Source organism: Leptopilina heterotoma, unplaced genomic scaffold (genome assembly GCF_015476425.1).
Source record: "Leptopilina heterotoma isolate Lh14 unplaced genomic scaffold, ASM1547642v1 Lhet_332, whole genome shotgun sequence".
In the NCBI taxonomy this organism is placed as follows: domain Eukaryota; kingdom Metazoa; phylum Arthropoda; class Insecta; order Hymenoptera; family Figitidae; genus Leptopilina; species Leptopilina heterotoma.
Window position 1 is genome coordinate 91,757 of NW_025111023.1, and position 18,092 is coordinate 109,848.

Below are 18,092 nucleotides of genomic sequence, written 5' to 3' on the forward strand. Positions count from 1 at the left end.
TCTTTTTTTTTGTTAAATCTGTTGTCATTTCTTCAAATTTTTTTCAATTCAAAATGTCGGATCGAATATGGCTAACAATTTTTTAAAAAATTGATTAGATTTGCTGAAAATTCGTTATTCACGGCTTTTCGGAGTCGATGATTACAAAAATGATGTGTTTTTCAAAATTATTATTTGTGAATCTAATATAGCGAAAGGAATTTTAAAAACTCACTGGATATGCTAATTGCGACATAAACAAGTGCGAGTTGCACTTACACTGAAATGACGGATTCAGTACTAATCCAGTCTCCATATGAAAAAAGTTGGATTTTCTGCCAAAATGGATACTTCACTTTTGACTGTGGGTTCAAACAGTGTGGGGTGATAGTATGAATACATATAATTATAAAAAAATCTCAAATGGGGAATATATACATTTATGTTCCTCGATCACTTGAGATTTAATTAAATCTTATAAACAATGTCAAAGGTGCCGAAAAACAGTTTTTGTATGACCGTTCTTTCCCATTGAATTTAAGAGAAAAAAGTTGTTATTGAAAGTAATAAAGCACGGAAATGCCTGTAAAATGACAGGTTTTAAGTTAAATTAGTTCATTTGTTTACTTGTAAATGATTTGGGATTAACAATTTGGGATTAACGCCATTCAATTAAATATGTATTTCTGCAAATTTTTAACTTTGGTACAAACTAACAAATTTCGATCATTCTTTATTTAAACTGGGCTAACTTTTTATACATTACTAATTGAATAGCTGTTTTTTAAAATCAAATTCATAAAATAGATTTGTTTTATATTGTTTTTTCGGTAATTTATACTGTACAGGCCAGAATTGTCAGTCCACTTACAAAATTTGTAATAACCCATTAATGCCCATGGGCACAGCCATATTAGCCGGAGATATACTATATGTCTTTGAACAGTTTTAAATAGAGAATTTGTTTCCTTTACACTATCATGTATATATTTGCTATTATGGGAATAGGAGCAACGATATTTTCTAAATTAACAGATTCCATGTTATCATCATTTGAATCAATAACTTGACTAAACAAATTTTTATGCTTAAGTAATACTTCTCTATATTATTTTTGACATTGTACACTGTTTTTTTATAAAAGGATTTTTTTAATTTGAGTATGGCACAATATTGTTGCGACTTTAAAGGATTGTTAATTTTTTTTTGCATTATTTTAAATTCTTCCACACGGAATTTCTTGATCAATAATTATATTGGGGTTAATTTTTCTACATAGAAGTTCTTTAACTGGATCACTTGAAAGACACTTTCAATTATACTTAACAATTAAACGTGGATTAATATAATAGAATTTTTTCTTCCGGAAAACGACTTAAATAATTGGTTTCAAAAATTAACTTTAAATGATTCTTCATATGACAATAATCATAATAAAGAGTGTTTGGTATTTCATTAAAAAATAAAGATGTTGCAAATGCTATTGCAAATAGTCCACAATCAACATTGCCTAAAGTGACCATACGTCCCGGATTGCGCGGGACAGTCCCGGATTTTTCCCCTTTGTCCCGCAAAGGCCAGCGTCCCGCAAAACGTCCCGCATTTGACATAAAATGTCCTGCATATCCCGGAAAATAGTTAAGAATATCCTGCATCTACAGATTAGCACAGTAGCGTATATAAGTGTGAGAGAGATAGACTTCGTGATATTTTAAGAAAAATTCGATCGTTAAAAAAATATGTGATTTAATGTTACAAAATAAGCATAATATAAATATGTAAATGTCATAAGATGCGCCTTAGTTTCAATTCCGCTCCAATTGACTCCTACAAATTCCCTGATTCTTTTTCCTTGTGACAAATAACCTTTTTTTTTTTACTAAATCATATAAACAAGCGGGCGTCCCGCATTGACACTATTTCCATATGGTCACTTTAACATTGCCTAACGGTTGTTGATAAACTTTTAAAAAAGAACCACTGGTGGTTTAAATGGATATTATTTAATTAAATAGTTCATTTGATCCTCATTTAAAGAATTTTTGTTAAAACTGTCAAAAATGTAAAGTCTGGTTTCATCATAATGAGTGTAAATCTAGTGTCCAGATTGAGCTTTTAAAAATTCATTCATATGATTATTATTCAATATTGCATTTTTATTATCTGTTACACTACCATCCACGAGTGTCCGGACGATTACACGCGACTTTATAAAAAAACATGCCATCACTTTTTCAATCATATCTCGTAAATAAAAGGAGATATAACAAAAACTTACAAAAAAATAACAAAACTTTGAAAAAATTTTGAAAAAATCAATAACAAAAAAATACGGCTAGAAAGCTGATTAAATTTTGCGTAAAATAAGCTGTCTTTGAAGTAATTTCGTTAACTATTTCTTGAGTTGTAGAGTGAGAAAGAAATAAAAAAAATTATCAAATTTTCTCATTTTTGTCTCTTGACTTCAACTTTTTCAAAAATCTAGAAAAATTTAGATAAAATTTTTTTAAAAACACATAAATCTTCGTTAGAATTTCAACTTTAAAATAAGCCTTCGAAAATTAAACAAGTTGTTCATTTCATGACCATTTAGTTTCCTCAATATATAAATAGAAATATGTATGAACATATGTATAAAATTAAATTTATCCCATAGAATCGGTAACATACACACACATAAATGCAAACATTTATCAATTTTGTTTAAAAATAAAAAAATTATATTAATTTATTTTTATAACAATGTTTTTTTATATTTAAAACTTTATTCTCATTCTAATTAATCATTAGCATAAATAAGTGATTTATGGGTTCTGGTAATTTTTTACACTTTCATATGCCAATTGCTTCTTTTTTATGATAGAATAATCATTTCAAAATATTAATATTAATATTAAATAAATTATGAAAAAAATACAAAATTTGAATTTTTTGTGAAAAAGAAAAATATTTATAAATTTTGTAAATTTTAATTATATATATACTTTGTATACATAAATCGATTCGTTTTCATGTCAGGAATGTAATTTTAAGAATAATTAGTGAAAATATTAACAAATAAAAAAATTATTTCAAAAAATAGAAAAATTTTTTTTTTAATTTTAAAAAAATTGTATAAAAAAAAATTTTGTAGGTATTTTTGAAAATCCTTGTGCCTATTTTAGGTACTAATAACTGCAATAAACCTGCAAAGTTTCAGGACAATCCATCAAAATTTGTCTGAGATAATTTGTACACAATTTTGTGTGACATACACACACACACATACACACACTCACACATACATCTAGACATTTGCTTAGAATTGCTTAGAATCCATATAACCTTCCTATGAAAAATTGAAAATCGTCACGAATGCAAAGCTTCCTCATGAGGAAGCAAAAATTAATAAGATTGACTTGAAACGTAATACTCGGGGGTTTTTGGGGTCGCTGATTACGAATCTGACATCAGTTTTTTGAAATTCAAAATGTCGGTTCCAAGATGGCAGAAATTTTTTCAAAATTCGTCGAATTTGCTTGAAACTTGTTACTCGGGGGTTTTAAGGGTCGCTGATTACGAATCTAACATTAGTTTTCTAAAATTCAAAATGGCGGATCCAATATGGAGGACGACAAAATAAAAAATTACTTATAATGGCTTGAAACTGAATACTCGGGGGTTTTTAGGTTCGCTGATTACGAATCTGACATTAGTTTTTCAGGGTATTTATCAAAATTTGATTTCACAAAAAATTATTATACTGATGTCAGATTAACCAGTTTTAAACCAATTCAATAAATTTTAAAAAATTTTCGCCATATTGAACCAGATATTTTGAATTTGGAAAAACTGATTTCAGATTCGTAATCAGCGACCCTGAAAATCCCCAAGTATTCAGTTTCAAGCCAATCTGATCAATTTTTTATTTCGTTGTCCGCCATATTGGATCCGCCATTTTGAATTTTGGAAAACTAATGTTAGATTCGTAATCAGCGACCCTTAAAACCCCCGAGTAACAAGTTTCAAGCAAATTCAACGAATTTTGGAAAAATTTCGGCCGTCTTGGATCCGCCATTTTGAATTTCGAAAAACTTATGTTAGATTCGTAATCAGCGACCCCAGAAACCTTAGGGTACCAAATTTCATAAAAATCCATTAAGGATTATATGGATGTCTTTTGGACTTTGACAAAAGATGTCTTAACCCTAGAAGGAGTAACTGGGGTGTCTGGACACCCCAAGCAAAATTCAAAGTATTCCCATGGCTTAACCAATAATTTTTTTACGCTCAAAACCCGTTGATAATTTAGTTTGAACCTCTATCTTTTGACACCTGTATGTGCCGCCAAAAGTTTTGCTCTAGGAAGAGCTCTATCTCCTGTTAAAATACGTCTGGGGTGTCTGGACACCCCAGTTACTCCCTAACGTTAGAAAAATTGTCAAGATAAATAAATTCAAATTTTTTTAAAAAATCGTTTTTAATCAGTTAAAATCATCTAATAAATTAAAAATTGATAGGTTATGCATGAAAAAGTTGTATTTTATAAAAAAAACATTTTTATACAAAAATTCTATTTTTATGAAAAATAGACATGCTGTATTTGTAACAACTTATGAAAGTTGAGTAAAGATTTATTAAAAATTTCTGTACTCTCTCTTCAGTCAGAAATTAAATTCTAATACAGAAAAATGTAGTATATGACAGTCAAATTTAAATAATAAATGATATATTATTAATAATATTTTAACATACATATAGGGTAAATGCACTAGTAGTCGGACACTTAAGGATACAATCTTAAATTATGTTTTATTTCTTGAAATAGCAAATATCTACTGTGTTTATAAGCACATTATTAATTAAAGGAGTTCTTCAGGATTAAAAATCATATAAATTTGTTACAAATACTTGAGTATTTAATAAAATATAAACATTTTAATAAAAAATTACGAATGCTTTAGTAGTCGGACACTTTTTCCCTTTGTTTCTATAGTCGGACATCTGTCAGATATTTTGGATTTATAAAGTAAAATAGATAATTTTTTAATTGCTATCGGCTGGAAAATGGTATTAAAGCATATTAGAAGTTATTAATATAATATTTAAACCCTATAAGTTTTAATATTTATGATTAATTGTCAACAAAACTTTGTGCCACTAATCGCGCTACTCGAAAATGGTTGTATCTATAGTCGGACACCATGATTTTTAAAACATTAAATAAAATATTTCTTGTTTAATTATTTTCGAAAATAACACTATTTTAATAAAATATAAACTTCACACATTCGTCTAGTATACTTTTTAAAGTAATTATCACAATGCATTATTATTTATTTGCCAAAAAACACGAAAGTGTCCGACTACTAGTACTGTCCGACTATACCCGCACTTACCCTATTAGAGGTATTAAGAATTGTTAATTAAAACTTCGATTAAATATTAATTTACAGAATCATTTCATTAGTTATTAATTTTAATATTAATATATTCAGATATATTAAGTTTGTAAAATTTTAAATTTATAACACCATTTTTAGTAAATATTAATTGTTTCAGTCCATTTTATAGTTCATTTTCATGATTTTTACTATTCGTCAATTGTCTTAGATTTCTTTCACTTCAGATGTTCAAATAATTATGTTTTTTGGAAGTAATACAAAAACTAATTTTTTCCCCTAAAAGTGTTTCTATTTAACTTTAAACACCTAAAATAGTTTTTAAATTAGTAAAATTTTTAAGAAACTACAACGTTTTATGTAAAAAAAAGTCAATTTTGCAATTTTTTAGTGTTTTTTTTTGTTTTTATGGTTTTTTTCAAAAAATTTTTTAACCCCTTGGCAGTCGATGACGTGTATACACGTCATGGTGCAGGTGGGCTCAAACTGTCGATGACGTGTATAGACGCAAGCAGATTTTGGGCTACAAAAACACACAGATTTGTCCACAAATTTATACTCGGGGGTTTTCGGGGTCGCTGATTACGAATCCGTTTTCAGATTTTAAAAATTCAAAATGGCGGATCCAATATGGCGGACGACATTTTTAAAAATTCATCGGATTCACTTGAAACTTGTTACTCAGGAGTTTTCGGGGTCGCTGACTACGAATCCGATATCAGATTTTAAAAATTTTAAAATGGCGAATCCAATATGGCAGACATTTTCAAAAATTCATCAAATTCACTTTAAACTTGTTACTCAGGGGTTTTTGGGGTCGCTGATTACAAATTTGATGTCAGATTTTGAAAATTTAAAATGGCGGATCCAATATGGCGAAAGACATTTTCTAAAATTCATCGGATTCACTTGAAACTCGTTACTCGGGGGTTTTCTGGGTTGCTGATTACCAATCTAGCATAAGATTTTTAAAATACAATGTGGCGTTTCGATTATGGCTAGCGCAATTTTAAAAAATTTATCAGAGTTACTTAAAAGTTGTTACTTGGGATTTATTGATGTCGTAGATTAAAAATGTAATATCGGTTTTGAAAATGGCGGATCCAATATAAGAGCAAACAGAAAAAATATAAAAAAACAAAATAAATAAAGGAGTGTAAAATCCGACTGCATATTTTCGTAATCAGCGAAAACCCTCTAATAACGAGTTTCAAATGAATCCGATAAATTTTAGAAAATTTCATTTGCCATATTGGATTCGCTATTATGCATTTTCAAAATCTGAAATCAGATTCGTAATCAGCGACCCCGAAAACCCCCGAGTAAAAAGTTTTAAGTAAATCCGATGAATTTTAGAAAATTTCGTCCTCTATATTGGATCCGTCAATTTGAATTTTTAAAATCTGAAATCGGTTTCGTAATCAGCGACCCTGAAACCCCCCGAGTAAAAAGTTTCAAGTGAATCCGATGAATTTTAAGAAACGTTGTCCGCCATATTGGAACCACCATTTATAATTTTCAAAATCTGATATCGGATTCGTAATCAGCGACCCCGAAAACCCCTGAGTAACAAGTTTCAAGTAAATTCAGTCGATTTTGAATTTTCATGTTTGCCATATTGTATCCGCCATTTTGAATTTTCAAAATCTGATATCAGATTCGTAATCAGCGACTTCAAATACAATAGTATACTCGTTTGCGCAAATTTTAGTTTTCTAAAAAATTGTCGACATTTTGAGCCCACTTATGAGATTTTGGTCTTGACTGCGAAGGGGTTAATTAATCAAAACCCCAGTTACTCCTTAGAGAATGAGTAAATTAACGCACTCCTTCTAGGGTTAAAAATGTTTTATGTGTTGCCCATTAGATGTCTTTAAGATGTCTAAAAGGCGCCCTTCTGATTAAACCTGCAACCCGTTGACTGTTTCAAGTAAATCTGATCAATTTTTATATTTTGTCGTCCTCCATATATGGGATCCGCCATTTTGAAAAACTAATGTCAGATTCGTAATATCGAATTTTCGCGACCTCGAAAACTTTCGAGTAACCGGTTTCAGAAACATTTAAGAAGTTTTTTATTACCTTTTTTAAGTAATATATATATGTCGTAGGCAACTAGAAGAATCCGGCATTAAGCTTAATTCCTAGGCAATAAGCTTACTGCCGGCAATTAGACGAATACACGACAAAATCGTTCAGATTTGTCTATTTGCCTAGGCAGTAAGCTTATTGCCCGATGAAGATTCGGCAATTAGACGAATCACATTAGAATCCATTTGCAGTGCACAAACGTCCTATAAAAAATTAATTAAAAACAATAATAATGATAATAATAATAATAATGATAATAATATTCCTTGACTCATATAAATAATTCTCGACTAAAATAAATATTGCTTGAGTCAAATAAACATTTTTTAACTGAAATAAATCATTCTGGACAGAATTAAATATTTCTTGGGTAAAAAAAATATTTCTTGAGTCTAATAAACATTTCTTGGATCAATTAAATAATTCTGGACAGAATTAAATATTTTTTGAGTAAAAAAAATATTTCCTGAGTCAAATAAATAATTTATATTTTCCTAAGAAATATTTTTTTTCATCCAAGAATTATTTCTTTTTGAGTCAAAAAATATTTATTAGACTCAAGAAATATTTCTCAATGATAACAAATATTTATAAGAGTCAAGAAGCATTTATTTGAGTCAAGAAATATTTATTTAAATCAAACAATCTCTATTTGACTCAATAAATATTTATTTCACTAAAGAAATATTTTAGTCAAAAATTGTTTGATAGACTTGAACAAAATTTATTTTAGTCGAGAAATATTTTTCTTTATGCAAAAGTAAAAAAATTATTTATTTGACTCAGGAGATATTTTTTTTACTCAAGAAATATTTAATTCTGTCCAGAATTATTTAATTGATCCAAGAAATGTTTATTAGACTCAAGAAATATGTTTTATACCCAAGAAATATTTAATTCTGTCCAGAATGATTTATTATTATTGTTTTTAATTAATTTTTTATAGGACGTTTGTGCACTGCAAATGGATTCTAATGTGATTCGTCTAATTGCCGAATCTTCATCGGGCAATAAGCTTACTACCGGGCATTAAGCTTACTGCCTAGGCAAATAGTCAAATCTGAACGATTTCGTCGTGTATTCGTCTAATTGCCGGCAGTAAGCTTATTGCCTAGGAATTAAGCTTAATGCCGGATTCTTCTAGTTGCCTACGACATATATATATATATGCGCAAAACTAAGTAAGACTGGCCAAAAGTGCTCATGACGCATATATGCACAACTTAAAAAAGGTAATAAAAAACTTCTTAAATGTTTCTGAAACCGGTTACTCGGAAGTTTTCGAAGTCGCGAAAATTCGATATTACGAATCTGACATTAGTTTTTCAAAATGGCGGATGCCATATATGGAGGACGACAAAATATAAAAATTGATCAGATTTACTTGAAACTGAATACTCGGTGATTTTTAGGGTTGCTGATTACAAAACTCAAATCAGTTTTTAAAAATTCAAAGATTGTCTTAAAAGATACTTGGGGGTTTCAGTATTACGTAGCTGCATGCAACGACGTGTTTAGTATATAATCTAGTATATAAAAAAATAAAATTAAAAAAAATATATAAAAATTTTTAAAAAATAAAAAAATTGAATGTAAAATCTTATGGCAGTCTCCTTGTGGTACATTCTGGGATCGTGAATTCAAAACATTTAATAAACTATGAAAATTAAATTCACCATCTAATGTCAGGGTATTTAACGAAATTTGATTTTACCAAAAATTATCATATTGTGTTACGTTCCGAGCAAGAGCGAGGCTTTTAAATAAAATTAAATTATTTATTTAAAATAGATTTTAAAACCGATTAGCTGATTAATCAGGTTGGTAAAGCCTGATTTTTATTTTATTGTAGGATCGTGATCACTTGTCAAAACTACAGGTTTTGCGTTAAAAACAAGATAAATATTCCTTTTTATTTATTTATTGTTTATAATAATGATAAAAGTTACAAAGTTACAATTGTTACAAATTGTGAGTTACGTTTTATAATTCGGTTATCGTTGAAATAAGAGTAGCAAAGTCGTTATAATGATTGGTTTTTGAGTTGGCTTTGTTCCAATTAATTGGAACTAACAGTTTGTTATGTTACACTTATGTAACTTTCACAATTTTATAGTTATTTTGCGTAAATTTCAAGAGTTTTCACCGTTTCTAAGTGTTACTTTACGTCACTTGCACCTGTTACAGAAAGAAACTTGTTTCGAAGTGTGAGAAAAGCAACTTGCACAATAATCGAATACAATTCGGTCTGCAATTGCCGATTAACCCCTTCGTTGGCACTACCAAAAGTGCCCAAAATATACAGAAATTTTTTTTTTTTAATTTGTACCTAGGGGTTATTGGGGTCGCTGATTACGAATCTGAGGTCAAAATTGAAAAATTCAAAATGGCGGATCCAATATGGCGGACATAAAAAAATCAAAAATCGACCAAATCAGCTAAAATTTGTTACTCGGGGGTTTTTGGGGTCGCTGATTACGAATCTGATGTTTGTTTTTAAAAATTCAATATAGCGGATCCAATATGGCGGACGTAAAAATTAAAAATGAACCAAATCGGTTCAAATTTGTTACTCGGGGATTCTCGGGGTCGCTGATTACGAATCTGATGTTTGTTTTCGAAAATTCTTAATGGCGGATCCAATATGGCGGACATAAAAAATTGAAAATCGACCTGATCGGTTAAAATTCGTTACTTGGGGGTTTTTGAGGTCGCTGATTACGAATTTGGGGTCTGTTTTTCAAAATTCAAAATGACGGATAATATGGCAGACGTAAAAATTAATAATCGATGAAATTGATTGAAACTCGCTACTCGGGAATTTTTAGGGTCGATGATTACGAATCTGACTAGCTTATGCAGGGGGTCCCCAAAAGTAAAAATAAAGTAATTTTGTATATCTCCGTTAGTCTTATCATGCAACATTTTGTATTTTTTCAAGTCGATTCCAAACTGAATAACAAATTTCAATCGAATTATAATAAGCATCCTGAATGAGTACGAAGACTAAATCAAATGAAAACCTTTTTTGCATGTTTTTCCACCTTTCGGAATTCATCATTTTTAATTTCCTAAATTTCAATTTTTTTAAATTAGTCTTATTCGTAATTCTTAACTGAAAATTCCGTCATATGCCAAATTTCACAAAAATCTAAATGATTTTTCAAATTTTTGTTCGCCATATTGGGTCCGCCATTCTGAATTTTTCAAATTTGACTTTAGATTTGACATCAGTGACCTGGAAAACTTCCAAGTATCAAGTTTAATGAGAATACACCAGTTTTCAAGAAAATCTCTAGAAAACAATCAATTCTCAAAAAATTCAATCGCCATATTGGATCCGACATTTTCAATTTTTAAAAACAGACATCAGATTTGCGATCAGCGACCTCAAGAACTACCGGGTAACGAATTGTAGCCGATTTGGTCGATTTTTACTTTTTGCGTCCACCATATAAATCAGCCATTTTGAATTTTTGAAAACAATTATCAGATTCGAAATCAGCGACCCCAAAAACTCCCGAGTAACGAATTTTAGCCAATTTAGTCGATTTTTAATTTTTACGTCCGCCATATTGGATACGCCATTTCGAATTTTTAAAAACAGACATCAGATTCGAAATCAGCGACCCCAAAAACCCCCGAGTAGCGATTTCCAGCCGATTTGGTCAATTTTTTAATTTTTATTTCCGCCATATTGCACCAGTACAATTCGATTTGCATTTGCCGATTAATGAAAGTATACAATAACTCGCGTTTTAACCGAAGGGTCGCTCTACAATGATACTGTCCGCACTGAACTATACCGGAACTTTTGACAATTGCTCTCAGTGGCGTAACAACGAATTAAGGGGCCCTAGACAAAATAGTTCGAGGGGCCCACAATTAATCTTTAGATATACTGCAATTTTTATACATTAATGTGTTGTTCTTTTGTCATTAACAAAATCGGGTTAGCGCAATATCATACTTATTCGATAAACAAGGCAAGAACATACTTATTCAGAAAAGAGGCAAGAACATGCTTATTCAAAATATAAAGTAAAAACAAACGAATTCGCAAATTAACCTTTTTAGTCAGATTTTAAATTTTACTTTTGTACAATTTTTTTACGAATAATAACTTTAATTTACTTCCATTGAGAATAATTTTTTTAATATTTTGTTTTTCTAATATGAAAAGTATTATTGAAATAAAATTATAATATTCTTGATAATTTAAAGTCTGACTAAAAAGGTTAATTTGCGAATTCGTTTGTTTTTACTTTATATTTTGAATAAGCATGTTCTTGCCTCTTTTCTGAATAAGTATGTTCTTGCCTTGTTTATCGAATAAGTATGATATTGCGCTAACCCGACAAATAGTAAATGACAAAAGAACTACTCATTAATGTATAAAAATTGCAGTATATCTAAAGATTAATTGTGGGCCCCTCGAACTATTTTGTCTAGGGCCCCTTAATTCGTTGTTACGCCACTGGTTCTATGAATTAATTTGTATTTTTTAGCAATCATAACACCAAGAAAGGCCAAACCGACTGACTATAAACTCATTGTCTATAACAAATTTTTTTTTTTTTTTTATTAAAATTAATAAAATTTCGAAACGCACTGCTTGTGTTTGGTTTTACAATACTATTTATTGAAAAAATTAAAATTTTTTTGTAATTAATTTTTATACGGTTGTATTTCTTAGATCAACAATAAAAATTTGTTGTTAAAATCATAAATTTACTTTCCTGAAAGAATTTTATTAGGTTATAATATTAACAATATCCATATTAATAATATGAGACTTTTGTCAGTATATTGCACATAATTCAAAATTGCTATTATATTATATTAATTAATGATCAAAAAATGAAAAACTCAAATTCTATTTTGATGACTAAATTTTAATAAGACACACTAAAATTAACCCTGTTTTAAATTTGAGTGAAATTGATGACAATAATTATTTCATAACTTTAATTTTGAATTTTAAAAATTTTAAAAATATGGCATAATGTTTGTTTACATTAATAACTTTCAAGGTACACTGTCACCTCTACTGCCTGCCTGCCTGCGCAGGCGCAATGAGAGTGAGAGAGAATACATTTAATTTGAATTTTCTGACTCTCTTACTCTTATGTGCTACCATGACAACCTGCAGGCAGGCAGTAGGAGCTGTGCTAGCGCCTTTACTTTACTATAGCTACACTGAAAAAAAGTAATATGATTCAAGTATTTATAATTATTTGAAAAATAATATCTTATTTAAAAAGTTTTTATTTCCATCTAATAAGAATTTATTTCTTTTAAATAATTTTAATTAGTTAAATCAAATAAATCCTAATTGGATTAATTAAATAATTACTTGACTCCAATAAATGAATTTATTTAACACAAATAATGAGTTATTTTAAAACAAATTATTTATTTCGCTCAGTTTATATTTAACATAAATAAAAATTATTTGCCACAATTGATTTATTTTATCGCTTCAAGTAAACTAAATTATCTATTTGAAATTTTGAAATAATGCATTATTCAATGAAAACAAATAAAAAGTATTTTAATCAAATAAATAACTTATTGAAACCAAAGTAGATAATGAGTTATTTAAAAAAAATTATTTATTTATTTATTTCAACCAATTAATTATATATTTGGTATAAATAAAAATTATTTGGCACAATTCATTTTATGTGTTCAAGTATAATAATTTATTTAATGCAAATAAAAGAAGTTAATGAAAACAAATAAAAAAATATTTAGATAAAATAAGTCAGTTCCGTTGACGATGTAGTTTGTTTTCCCTATTTCCTTAGTACATCAGAGCTAAAGGTCTTTGGTTATAGGTCTTAGACTAGGTAAGTGCGACTGGGTTTCGATCCCCGTAGGTTTCAAATTTTAATTTATTATTGTAAGAATTTAATGTTAATATTTTCAAGCATATGAGTCCTTAAAAGCATGTAGGATAAATAATTAATTATTTCATTAAATTTGACTATAACACAGGCCTACAAATTTCAGACCCAGAAACGGGATAAGTCATTTCCGATGTAATTTGTCACCCTGAATCCAAAACTGGCAGCGAAATTGCTCTATCACGTCAGGATTCTGAGATATTCTAACCTAAAAGAGTAAAAAAGGCCATTTTTGGCAACATTCGACTCTCAATAAAATCCACAAAAAATTTTTTTTATTATTCGAACAAATTTTAAAAGAAAGTACAATTATTCACCTTTCAAAATATTCTACACCCGATCCGATCCGACTTTTTTTCACTAAGGTACAACAATTTAAAGTTTAGGTTACACGACCTAAAAACTGAAAAAACGAAGAAAAGAATAATTGGAAAGGACTTTAACTTAAGCATCTGATTCTTAATATTTTGGGATCGTTGATTAGAAAACCGATGTCGGATTTTCAAAATTCAAAATGGCGGATCCAATATGGCGGCTGTCAAAATAAAAAATTGATTGGATTCGCTTGAAACTTTTTACTCGGGGGTTTTTAAGGTCGCTAATTACGAATCTGATGTCACATTTTCGAAATTCAAAATGGCGGATGTAATATGGCGACATATTTTTAAAAAATTTAACGGATTTGCTTGAAACTCTTCACTCGGGTGTTTTTAAGGTCGCTTATTACGAATCTGATGTCACATTTTCGAAATTTAAAATAATTGTGGATCTAATATGGTATTATATGTTAGTAAAATCGAAAAACGTGAAATTCGAAGTCTTTGGCGTAATTGAAAAAAAGATTTCCACACCCATAGATATCTAAATTGAGAAAAGATGTATTTACAGGTCTAGATATAAGCAAAGAAGTGATTCTGTATTATATTCTAAAAACGAAACTAACTATACGAAAATCTTTTGAAGAAAAATGTGTAAAGGTTCATAAAGAAAAATAAAACTTTAAATTTTCTTTACTAAAAGAGTGTATAAATTATGCCCTAAATGTTCGAATTTTACGTTCTTCGATTTTACTAACATATAATACCATATTAGATCCACAGTAAATTTAAATTTCGAAAATGTGACATCAGATTTGTAATAAGCAACCTTAAAAACACCCGAGTGAAGAGTTTCAAGCAAATCCGTTAAATTTTTTAAAAATATGTCGCCATATTACATCCGCCATTTTGAATTTCGAAAATCTGACATCAGATTCGTAATTAGGGACCTCAAAAACCCCCGAGTAAAAAGTTTCAAGCGAATCCGATCAATTTTTTATTTTGACAGCCGCCATATTGGATCCGCCATTTTGAATTTTGAAAATCCGACATCGGTTTTCTAATCAACGATCCCAAAATATTAAGAATCAGATGCTTAAGTTAAAGTCCTTTCCAATTATTCTTTTCTTCGTTTTTTCAGTTTTTAGGTGGTGTAACCTAAACTTTAAATTGTTGTACCTTAGTGAAAAAAAGTCGGATCGGATCGGGTGTAGAATATTTTGAAAGGTGAATAATTGTACTTTCCTTTAAAATTTGTTCGAATGATAAAAAAAAATTTTTGTGGATTTTATTGAGAGTCGAATGTTGCCAAAAATGGCCTTTTTTTCTCTTTTAGGTTAGAATATCTCAGAATCCTGACGTGATAGAGCAATTTCGCTGCCAGTTTTGGATTCAGGGTGACAAATTACATCGGAAATGACTCATCCCGTTTGTGGGTCTGACAAAATTCTAAATTTTGTAGGCCTGTGTAATTAGTCTAGTTACTTCAGAGTAAAAAGATTTATATTATTGGCATAAATAATTTTAAATACCAACGTTGGCGTTGAAACATTGTGAAAAATTAATAAATGTCACAATAGTAATAAACTATCCAGAAGTACCTGAATTATTCCAATAATTATTTGACGCAATTAAAGGGATATTAGTCTTAATTACAATAATTATTTATGATTAATAATTGAATATTTTTGATAGAAATAAATATGTAGTTATTTCAAAAAAATTATTTTATTCATGCAAATAAATATTTGAATTAAAAGAACGTGAATTATTGAATGAAGCAATCTTCGTAATTGATTTAAACCAATATTTATTAGATCGAATTATTCAATTTATTTGATCTTAGTAGTTCGTATTTGGTAAAAATAACTATATAATAGATAATAGACAAATAAAACATATATTTAATTGAATCAAACAATTTTTTTAGGTTTTATTATTAATATTTGTAATAATAATATAATATTAATAATACTATAAAGAAAATGGCCCCACGTTGGTCACGGTTTCGATTTAATTTTCTACAATTTGAACTGTATATAAAATATTTTTTAAAATGTATGTTGAATGAAAGTACAATATAATAGTTATCTTTTGGACATTAAAAGAAAATTTTTAATACAGTAATTGACATATTTCTTCGAATTGTTAAAATTTTAATCTAAAAAAGTTATCCCGAGGGGGGCACCTATTTTTAAAATTACTAAAAAATGTGTTGAACAAATAATTATCTTTGCCTGAAGACAATAAATATTTTTCTGTTGATTTTGCTCTCATTTCTAAAAACTTTCGAAAGTTGGCTAACATTTCATGACGGAAAAATTAAAATTTTAATTAAGAGGTTCACAAACCTATATTAAAGACAATGTTTAAATAAATGTTTATTATTTTAAAAAAATACTATTAGGCAGGCAAAACTAGATTTCAAGCCCGCCGAAGGCGGGTACGAAAGCTAGTAGGGGAGACTGGGACGAAAAGTTAAATTTTACATAAATGATTTTCTTAGACAATATAATCCGCCTAGATGCAAATATTTATACATCAATATTGTAGGGCAACTTGTCCCCTACAACTTTCAATGAAAAAGTTTCTGATATTTTCGCATACAATACATGTTTTGTCCTTTTTTGAAAATTTTGTTTTTTTTAACTTTTCGCCCCATGCTGGGGCGAAAAGTTAAATTGCTGGGGCAAAAAGTTAAATTCTATTTTTAGCCTACTAAAACTATTTTCTGATAGGTGTTAAGTAGTAGATAAGTTAAAGTATACGTAAACAAGTAATTTAGTTAATAAAAGATCTTTGTTTACTTAACAAAAGCTTTAGAATAGTTATAAAGTTAATAAATTGAAATTTCAAAAAAAAAAAATTTTGGTTTATTTCACGTGAGCGGTCTTGTTTTTTGATAGAGTACTTGCCTAATATTAAATAAATCATTTTTAAACAATTAAACCCAAAAAACGAAAAATAAAAAAAAATTTAGTAACATGTAAAAATACATTTAACTTTTCGCCCCACCCATTATTTAACTTTTCGCCCCAGGGTGCGTTTTTTGCTTTAACACCAAATATAAAAAATCTGACTAAAGAGATTTAGCAAATACCTTTAGGTATCTCTTCAGGGGACCCAAATAATGAAGTAAAAAAATCGCGATGATAATAAATGCAAAATATATACTTAAAAGTTGATATTTTCTTTTACGAAAAAATTTTCAAAAGTAGGGTGAAAAAAAATTTAAATATGGACCCCACAATAATTAGCAGAATGTCACATAACTCCGGACATTTATTTAGAGTGATAACACCCTTCTATAATTAAAATTGCAATGCTCTAACTATTTCCTTTCGAAAGATAATGAATTTTAACTGTTTTCACAATTTAACTTTTCGCCCCAGTCTCCCCTATATATATTTTTTTAACTGTTTCATTTTTCCCCTCTAACACAGTTCACACTTGTTATGAAATGTACTAAAGGTAAATTTTAAGGACTTTCTGTAAAATAATTTAAGCAGGAGCACAAAAGTGTTTATTTCGCAACGTAGCAAACCTAAACCATAACTTAAGGAAGATTCTACAGGGTTAAAAGCATCTTTTAAATTACAAAATTGGTGGCTTGTTCTTAAGCACATAGGACATCTTGATGATATGCTTTATTTCCAACAATAGTATTGTAATGATATGATTTTTATTTGCTACGGAATTTGCTCTCCGGATGGAGTCCGGGTACCTTATTATTTTATTTAAGAACAAACATTGGCGGAAAGCGCCATCTTTACTTATCAGAACACTAATTTACTAGTAGGGAATTCTTAGGACCAAATTTGGAAAAGGTATAGTCATTAACTTGGTCAAATTTAAACCTTAGTAAGTAAGTATATTGTAACAAATTAATAACAAAGTAAAATTGACATAATAAAATAATAATAAGAAAGTTATTAATACTTGAGTATTTTAAGAAGAATAAGAACTATAAAAATGAATATAAAAATATAATACTAAAATGAGCGTTGAAAGAAACTATAATTTAATTAACAATAAAAATAGTGAATTTAACAATTAATAAAAATAAAATGAAGCCGTAGAGTCTCGCTTGATCGTTGAGGACGGCGTTGATATTTTCAGCGGCGTGTCTGTAAAAGAATAAAATGCTCGGTGTTAATTAATTTAACCCTTACTTGCCTTCCGGGTCATTTTACAAATATTCGCGAAACCGTTCTAGAATTAGTTTCCGTATCTTCTTGAATCCGACGATTACCTGGGTGCGCACTTCTAGACAATTAACCAACCGTTTCTAGAGGTTAATTAATATTTCGGCAAGCTAACGAAATTCTTACCGGTTCGAAAGATACGTGAATTTATTTGACTCTAGAGACGCAGTTTCTACTCCTGAGAGCACCCAGGATAAGAATTTGCGCCTG

General features: G+C 29.0%; 1 protein-coding gene across 1 annotated transcript in view; it reads left to right on the forward strand.

Annotated features, from left to right (window-relative positions):
* Window positions 1-18,092, forward strand: part of LOC122505028 (chorion peroxidase-like) — a 113,981-nt gene that overhangs the window by 76,754 nt on the left and 19,135 nt on the right. The gene's annotated exons all lie outside the window — the stretch shown is intronic.